This window comes from Hibiscus syriacus, unplaced genomic scaffold (assembly GCF_006381635.1).
Source record: "Hibiscus syriacus cultivar Baekdansim isolate YM2019G1 unplaced genomic scaffold, ASM638163v2 tig00110819_pilon, whole genome shotgun sequence".
In the NCBI taxonomy this organism is placed as follows: Eukaryota; Viridiplantae; Streptophyta; class Magnoliopsida; order Malvales; family Malvaceae; genus Hibiscus; species Hibiscus syriacus.
In genome coordinates, this window is record NW_024062875.1 from 2,232,287 (window position 1) to 2,242,155 (window position 9,869).

The following is a 9,869-nucleotide window of genomic DNA, read 5'->3' on the forward strand; positions in this document are numbered from 1 at the left end:
TTAATTTTTGTTTTAAACAACTGAATTTCCATGAACTTTGAAAAAGGTGGTTTGAGTTCTGAATTTTCAACCCAGAGTTGAAGCGTCACACGATTTTGTTGTATTATTTATAAGAACATTTCGAATGTTGATTTGAAGGGTTGTTTTCTAAAGAGTTGTAGTTTAACTGAAATTTATGGGCAGGTCATTGCCTTGGGCGTTAAGCTTACGATTTAAATGTTAAGCCCTTTAGCATAGGGTCAAGTAGGAAGGATCACCTCTTGTTGGAACCTCAGCCCTCTAAACTAATGCTCAGAAAAGCAAGACAATAGGAGGACCTTTGCTAGGTCTAGTTGAAGCCATCTGATACAAATTTTGTTGTTTATAAACAGGCGTAATTATCATTTAATTATTTTGATGTTTCTGTGAATATAAGAACATTTAATAGTTTTCTCTTAATAACATCGAGGAACCGAGTTCAGTTTTAGCTGCCAGATGTATCAGTCGCTCAAAAACCAACACAACGGGAGCGGTAACCTCAATAGATTTATATTTGTAAAGACTAGATCGAATTCCATATCAGGACAAATTTCGAAATTTATTTCTATTAATAAAAGTTATAACCGAGTATATATTTATCCATATTCGGAAGAAATACATAGAACATAAAGAATATAATAAAACTAAAATTGTAACAGAAGGAAGTCAATTTCTTAAAACAACTCAGTGAGTTAAGAACATTCCTTGAGATGGTAACAAAGTGCTTCCTAGCCCGTATAAAACTAAAATGGCTAGAATTCATAAAGAGATATCAATCAAGAACAAAATGAGACTGATAGGTCCAAGAATTAAGCAAATTTGTCAAGCACTCACCAAGTTCATGGTCCAAAGGTTGGAGCTAAGTTCCATTGTAATAACTCAAAGGGGTATGTCAACTATAAGAAGAACCATGTAAGCATTGTTCACCTTCAATTTGCTTAACTTGATTCAGGGGAAGTTGTGATCCTTCCTGTTGAATTAAAGCCTTTTGCCTCTAAACAATAAGCATGGCAGCTCACAGTCTGACAAAAAAGGTCATGCAAATCCCCACCATTTAAGTCTTAGCTCTTCATAAAGTATATTTTTCTAACACCCATTCCAAACTACTTGACCTCCATACACTATGCCCCAGGAGTGAGACTTCATTTACTTGCTATAGAGACTGAATGAAAAACTTCAGAATCTTAGTGTACTTCAACATACTTCAATTTATCATTTCAACTTGATAACAAGCCCTACATGCAAAAGCCGTCAACAGCGTTTCTCCACCAAGAAACCAACTGGTTGAACTGAAGTAGAGAGATTCAACAATGATTGACTACGATAAGTGACATGATGAGAAGTCATAGATAAAGGGGAAAGGATAATATCCCTTGGCACCAATATATAGGGTGAAGTCTAAATAAGAAAAGCAACTGCATCACGAATAATTCAAAAGGACAGATTTTGAAAAATGAAAAATAGGGAACATAAAAGAAACCTACCTTCATTGCAGTCTCCCTAGTTCAAAATACAGGAGCAACCAAAAGACAATGCAAAGCTTTGGGCAACGGCGAGATTGCTCCTCCCACAGGATGCGGCCAAAGTTTCCTTTGAATATGGAAAACCGAGAGAAAAAGTTCTTTCATTCCTGACTTGTGGGATGTGTCAATTTCAATGGAACCAAAAGCATAATTGCAGATTACAGAATGATAGCTTTCCACTAATCCACATTCTTTATACCCAAGTCAAAGGAACAATCAACAGTAAAAGCCCAAACTCCATAAAACTCAAGACACTAATAGTTCTCTCCGTAACTAGTTCCTCTAAAGAGTGATTTTGGTAGAGATACAGAAAATAGGTTAGCATCAAGCGCATAATGTCCATAGTAGAGAAGACTTGAAGCCAACCAAACGAACATGATCATTGCTTCAATTTGTCTGCATTGCTTCAGTATGATACTTCTCTAGATCGGCATCAAGATCTTCTGCAGAGACCTTTTCTCCATGGCCCCTTCCCCGTCCGCGGCCTCTTCCAAAGCCACGGCCTCCACCAACACCTCGTTGCCTACGAAATCCTCCACCCCTGCCACGGCCACTGTAAATAACAACAGCAAGATTAGATAAGTTACTTAAATCGATCAATAACAAAAAACGGTTTATTCATAGCATGAACAAACGAAATGGAGCAAATATTACACACAAATTCACTAACAAAAATGTTGATTTGGTACCCAATTCACCATACAGTGAAAGCTAATAGACAGTAACAAATATGAATTGTTGCATGAAACATGAAGTAGAACCATGAATTCTCTCTAGCTATCACAATATTGTTAATCAAAAACAAGAATTTTTAAATAAATAGATGCTTAAGATGAAACTTCTACCCAAATTAAGAACCCAATATAACTGAAAGTATAGGCAATTTTTTTAGCAACATGTAACATCTCAAGAACCTGCATAAGAATTGACAGAATCTAAAATAAAGAATAATCAAAGGTTCATGCAAATTATAAAAAATTCATACCCCCTAGGGGCTCCATTTGAACTTCCAAAAGCAACATTAACAGCTATAGGTGCAGCAGGGGTAGCAATGTTCGTTCCCACAATCTCAATTTTCATTGGCTTCCCATCAAGCTGAACATTGTTGTATCTCTTGACCGCAGCCATAGCATCAGCTTTCCGTGAGAAGAAAACTTCTGCTGTTCCCTGGAAAGAGGGGTTTTTTTTCTAAATTACATTGTGATGCAAATAATTTCAACGTAAGGAACAGTCAATACCAAATTTGATCAGATACCTTTGATCTACCGGTCCAATCATAATGAATTGCATTTCGTTTCAGGTCACCAACCTCAGAAAATAACTCCTATATATGAACACAAACATTAGACAATCTCCAGAAAAAAAAACTAACAACAACACAATATCGATCGGGAAAAAAATGAAAGTGTTGCAACGTATAGCTAGACTTTATTCAAATACATGAAAATTTTAAATTTAAATTATATTTTACGGATAAATAAAATTTAAATCAATATCGCGGGTAACGTAATAACAAATCGAAACAAAAGAGAAATAAAGCATTAAATACTAAAGAAGAACATAGCAGAACACAATTATAAAAATTTACTTTGATGTCGTCGTTAGAAACTCCATAATCTAAATTAGAGATGTAGAGCTTCGTTCCAGTTTCTATTGCGGAGGGACCGGCCTGTCTTTGGAACGCCGCTCCCTTGTCTGTATACATATCATGCTGCTACGTCGTATCCGGCGCCTGAACAAAATTAAACTAACTCAGTTGATAAAAAAATGAATCAAAACGAAATTAAGAAACAAAAAACACAAAAAGAAGCATAATCAGATCTAAATCCCTAGCTATGTACCATAGCGGTGGTATACGGTGCCGAGCGGATAGCTCCGCGGTTAGAAAAGCGACGGACGGGTCCAGCTCCGGATCCACGGCCTCGACCGCGGGGATTACCGGATCCGGACTAACGGTTACGCTTGATGAGGTCGTCTAGTGACATCTCTAAAGCACCTGACATGTTTTAAAATATTTTCTAAGTTTGAACAAAGAAGAAAAGAAGAACTCTGGAAAGATAAGTACAGAGGGACAGAGAGATAGAAGGAGCAGAGGTAGGGTTCCGCCAAAGAGAACTAGAGAAACACAAATAAGCGATTTGTATCCAAAGGCAGAGAAAAAAAGCAGCGAGCGAAGGGTTAAGTCGGTTATTAACATGTATTTATGTTATTTTTTATTTAAGTAAAAGTGTATTTAATTTTAAAGTGGTGTGTGGTGTAGTTGGTTATCACGTCAGTCTAACACACTGAAAGTCTCCGGTTCAATTCCGGGCGACGCCATCTGTTTCCCTTTTTTTCATTTTTGACTTGAAAGTCCATAACTATTAACCTAAGTACCTGTAAAAAAACAGCTTATAGCATTGTGGTGTTGTGGAGTAGTTGGTTATCACATCAATCTAACACGCTAGAGGTCTCCGGTTTGAGTGTTGGCGACGCCATGCCATCTGTTTCTTTTTTTCTTTCATTTTTGACTTGAAACTTGAAAGTCGGTAACTATTAACCTACCCAATTGTAAAAATACAGTTCAGCAGAGTTGTGGTGTCATGGTATCATGGACATATCTCCCTTAGGCATCAGACTAGTTAAAATTTATATATTTGATATAATTTTATTTTAATATAATTTTAGTTTATATAAAAATAAATATCTAAATTTATTAAATATTTAATTAAGTAGTGGTCGAATTAAATAATGATAAATACGTATTTTCAAATTTTTAGTCTAATTACAATTTAGATCATTGTAAGTTTAAATATTAGATAAATTAGAAGTTGTCTTGTAAATTTTGAGTTTTTTATTATAAATTTAAGGTAAATACAAAGTAGTATATGTTTAAAGACTTTCAACTATTTGACAATGAACACTCATACTTCTACATATGCAGTGTTTGAACTCGAGATATCAAGGATAACAATAATCCCCTTAATCACTAAGGTCGCTTGTTCATGCTGAATTTCGAGTTTAAATACCTAATAAGTTTTTATATTTTTTTAAATAGTATAATATTTCGGCTCATATCAATATTTAATTTTGATTTTGTCTTGCATGGTATAGTTGATTATCATTTCAGTTTAACACACTAAAGGTATCCAGTTTGAGTATAGGCGACGCCATTTCTATCTTTTTTGCGTACAATTTCACCAACTGGTGAGAACTTTGTCATTTAAAAATACAGGTTGAACATCAACACAGTGTGGTGGTAAATTTTATTTACCAGTAACGATTGGATAAACTGCAAATCTGCAAGGTCCTGGCGGATGCGGCAACACGATCAAGCAAAACCGAATTACTTCCACTACGAAGGGAAAAAAGGGCATGTTTTTCCCGAAACCAACCGAAAGTTCTTTATATTATGATTCTAATCCAAGGAAATGGGCACTATTCATTTCAAACCAACCAAAAGTTTTTCCAGCAAAAGCAAATACAGCAAATGAAACAAGCACAAGAATATGATCCTGGAGTTTAGTTACATCAACAAGCCATTGGTAAAGTATACGTATGTTTTGACTCTGGTAGTGTTGAATACAAAGAAAACCTAATAGAGAGAATCAGAAAACACTAATTTCCTATAGTTCATCAACTCTCATTCACTGTCCCACAACCCCAGACATCGATCCACGCAAGCAGAACCAGCAACGAGACCTGCGAAGATGGTCAGGCACAAAGGAAAATCCACCTTGTATATGAGCAGGCAAGCTATTTTTTCTCTTGGGAAGTCCAAAGGAACCCTTACATGGCCTTCGACGTTGCAGGATTCAGAGAAGGATGATGATGGAGAGAGATATCACTGATACAATGGCCGTATCTGAAGAAAATGATGACGTGCTTACCATTGACGCCAACAAAGCTGTCAACGTTAGAGATATCACTTGAGAGCATGTTTTTTAAAGCTTCTTTTGTGAGGTCATACGACGTCGCGACATGGTCCTCGCTCGTTCATTTATTTGGTTTGGATTATCTGGCTACTTCTGTTTCGATATTTTCTTCACTCAAATATCATTTATTAGAAAATTGTTTTTTTTATTTTAATATTGATTTTAAACTATTTATTAGATTAGCACTTAGTTTTATCACGTTGGACAAAGTTACCATCATGAACAAAGGAATTGGGTTTCAAACCATAAAAATGGCATACAGTCATTTATTATCATTTGCGTAAGCAATCCTTTTGTACCTTTCTGTTTTGAGAACAAAGGATCCAATCCAAATTCCATCATTAACATGTATTACATCGACAAAACTAGATTTACCAACAGAAAGGTAACAACAGTCTATGATTACCTGAAACCCTAAATTCAGCCAGAATACTGAAAACCTAAGAGCTGGTGAACTTAGTTACTGACTTAGTGCCTTCGGAGACGGCGTGGTTGGCAAGTTCTCCGGGAAGTACAAGTCTAACAGCAGTCTGGATTTCCCTGGAAGTGATTGTTGGCTTCTTGTTGTACCTCGCGAGTCTAAAAGCCTATTGAGCAAGCTTCTCGAAGATATCGTTGATGAAACTATTCATGATCCCCATAGCCTTGCTTGAGATCCCGATATCAGGGTGGCTTGCTTCAGGACTTTAAAGATGTAGATCTTGTAGGTTTCCAGCCTTCTTCTTCTTGTCTCCACCTGCGCCGCCTTTTAGAACATCATATAGCATTTATGTAGGTAATTATAAGTTTTATATATATTTATGACATATTTTTTATATTATTATGATAATTAGATATCTTATGTTGCATTCATCATGATGTACATATTATTAAGAAATGATATCGATCTTTCATAGAGATATGAAAACATGGAGCTGTCAGAACCGTTTTGCAGAGCAATTTCCACACCTACATCGATATTGCAAGTTTTGCATAGCAATATAGAAATTATAGATGGTTGTTAAGTTTTTTAGAAGATGGAGCATATATTCAAGAAAATATTTTGATTTTATTTTATTTTTATGCTCTTTAAATTTTCAAGTTGGATTGTGTTGTTTTTATTGTACATTACGTTTTTTTTCTTAATTAAAACATAGTTTATTATTTAAAAAAATATTAATAAGAGTATAAAAAGCTAAGCAAATAATGAGAATTTTTTTACAAAGAATTACAACCGATTGATCAAATTAAATAAAATACAAAATTAATAAATTAAATTTTAAAAATATGAATTGAAGTTATATAGTGGTAGATATGATAAGAATGATCTTAAAAAAAAGAATTTGAAGAAATAAAAAAATAATGTAAATTTGAAGGATTAAATTATAAAAAAATTGTTGTCAAAAAGAATAATTTTTTTGTTTTTGATTATTCAAAATTAAAATCCAAATTAAAATTTCAAGTTCACATTAACTCAAATAAATTAAACAACTCAAAATAATAAAAAAACATTTTTCTTAAATCAAGTTGAATCTTACACACCCCTAATGTTAACTACTTAAATTAATTAATAACATTATAAAATTAAAATGATAAAGAATATTAAATCAAAATTAAAATATAAAAATAAAAACAGTAATTTGACCGAGAGAACAAACTATGATGGCACCCTTTAAACCAGTGATGCAAGTAACCAAACATCCATTTTCATAGTTGCAATGAAAGAAAAAAGCTTCAGAAAAGAATGTATCAGAATTCAAAAGAGTATCAGATACCAACTGCGAGACATTCCGTCTAATAACCTCGCGCATGCATAATAAATCATAAGATTTAAATCGAAATTGCTAAATTTTTTCTAGAAATAGATCTGAATGTAACGTCAAACCAAAATCATACCCACCCCACCACCTATTAACATTTTAATCAAACAAAAGCAAAATGCATTTCACCATCTCCATTATTCCTGCTTCTTGGAGACTCCAATTCAGTTGTCACGGCTTCTAATAACGTCGAGTCCCATCTCGGTTGGGTCAGTTGCCCGCAGCTCTACTTGAATACCGTCCAACTCTCTCTTGCATAAATCATCTTGCTTCTCACCCTTGACGTGTCCGGAGACCTTCACATAAACAAGAAAACATAAACAGCAATGATTAAAATGTGTACAGATTGGAATAGTAAAAAAGTACTAAAGTTTCAAACATGCATTATGTGCCATGCAATGAAGAAAATCCTGCTTTTCTGGCAATTCTCAGCAGTCACGAAGTCAAAATTGTATACAGCATATCGACATTCATCAGCAGGAGGCTTGCAGTGAAATCTTCGTAGCTTTGAGTTGGCTCACCAAGTTTTTCCACAACAACTTGCTTTTGTTTCTCCTCAATCTTGAATACTATGAAGCGATAAGTTCTTTTAGCCTTCAACTCTAGAAATTTCAACTTGCAGTCATCATGCACAGCCATTCCAGAAGCTGCATTAGCCTGTAAAGGAATGTTTCATAGAATACATAAGCTTTCATATAACAATAACCCCTTCAAATTATTTGTGACCAATTAATCCATCAGATCTTTCCATTTTTTACCTGTTCTAACCATTCCAGAGAAATGAAATACTAAACAGGCTAATTAAAGATACCACATGTTCTCGAGTTCTCCCTCATAAAAGAACAGAAAGACATGTCAATGACTCCAAACAACCAGGTCAACCACATTGATCTAATCCTACTTTCTTTTTTCTTTTTGGTCTCCAGGGTTTTGACAATGAACCATAAATTTGAAATTACACAATTCCTAAACATTTAACAGGCTTAAGGTGCGTTTGGTTCACGGAATGTAAGATTACCAGGGAATAGGATTACTGAGAATGTTGTATTTTGTGTTTGGTTGGCTTAGCAGGAATGTAAGATTACCGTGTTTGGTTAAAGAAATAAAATATTATTGGAATGTATATTTGACTAAATTGTCCTTATTATAAATTTTTATAATATTACAAGTTGGAAAATATTTATAATTTTTCTTTAAAAATTTAAATTCATAATATTTATATAATTTTTTTATAAAATTAAAAATATAAAAAAAAAGTTTAATGAAAGGGTAAAATTTTATTTTAACCCCTGAACTTTAAATAAAATTTTAATTATAGAATTTTTTTTGTAAATCTAAAATAATTTAAGGATAAATTTATAATTTAACCTTTGTAGAATTTTTATTATTCAATGACAGAAAAATGATATTTTTGAAAAAAAATAAAAATTTAAGGGTATTTTAGTCCAAAACACCGGTAATCCAATAATACCTAAGGAAATGGAGGTAATGACATTCTCGGTAATATACCAAAAATTCACTATTAATAATCTTACATTACCGGAAATGAGATTCTCAGACTAACCAAACGGGGGAATGTGGATTCCATTCCCATGAGAATCCCACATTCCCCATCCAAACACCCCCTAAATGCTATATTTCAATCTTAAGAGTATTAATTAACTGGTACCACTCTGAGAGATGAAACTAATTTCTTTTTGGTCACCGATAGGGAATAGCTTCAGCAGTGACGTTTGTAGGGGATAAAAAAAAGAATGAATTAAACAATATATCTAGATTCAGAAAGCACAATCTATCAACAACGGCCACTGGAAAAAATGATCACAAGGAATTCTCATTTTGAAACAAAAGCCAACAAATTTAACGGATTAACGAAAATCTTTAAAATAAGATCAATAATTAGTTAACCATTGCAAATCATAATGTTTATTAATGTCTATGAGAAATCATGAATTTTCAGAGGAATCAAAATGGCAGATCAACGAAGATGAAGTCGATCAATCTTTTTATCAATAATAAATTCTACAATTCCATTCAAGTGTAACAATACAAAACTCCAATACAGCATCAAGCTGAAGACCAAACAATGATAGAAGAATGAAACATTTATTACTTCCACAAAAATCATCCATTGGAGAAAAATAAAAATAAAAACAAAATGTAAATACGGCAATGAATTGTTTTGAAAGATTCAGATTAAGTTAATCGGCAGAAACACAGAGCTCTATTTTCAACATACATGATAAACTAGATCTGAAATAAATTAAATGTTCTAAGCAAGTCAAAGAAGGATAGATTGAAGGCAAAGACTTAAATCAGAAAATAAGAATAGAAAACAAAAAACTCACCATGGATCCTCTAGATAGAACTTACAGAGAGAAAACCTAGGGCAACAAGAGTATCCAAATATGAGAAAGAAGGAATTATTGGGCTTTCTCAATGGAACTGTTAGAGATAATAGTTTTCCTTTTAAAATAAATAATAAATTTCTCTTCCTTTTTCTGTTGATTAAAATACATAAATGGGTCACTAATGATTAATTAAGTATCTCTTTTCTCCGCTAATGTTTCAAAAGTAATGATTTAATCACCATTATTATTGATTTAGAACTTACA

At 33.4% G+C, this 9,869-nt stretch overlaps 2 pseudogenes; both read right to left on the reverse strand.

The window, feature by feature from the left end:
• Positions 1-1,675: 1,675 nt before the first annotated feature.
• On the reverse strand, positions 1,676-3,657 carry LOC120141987 (annotated as a pseudogene).
• Positions 3,658-7,309: 3,652 nt separating this feature from the next.
• On the reverse strand, positions 7,310-9,869 carry LOC120141990 (annotated as a pseudogene).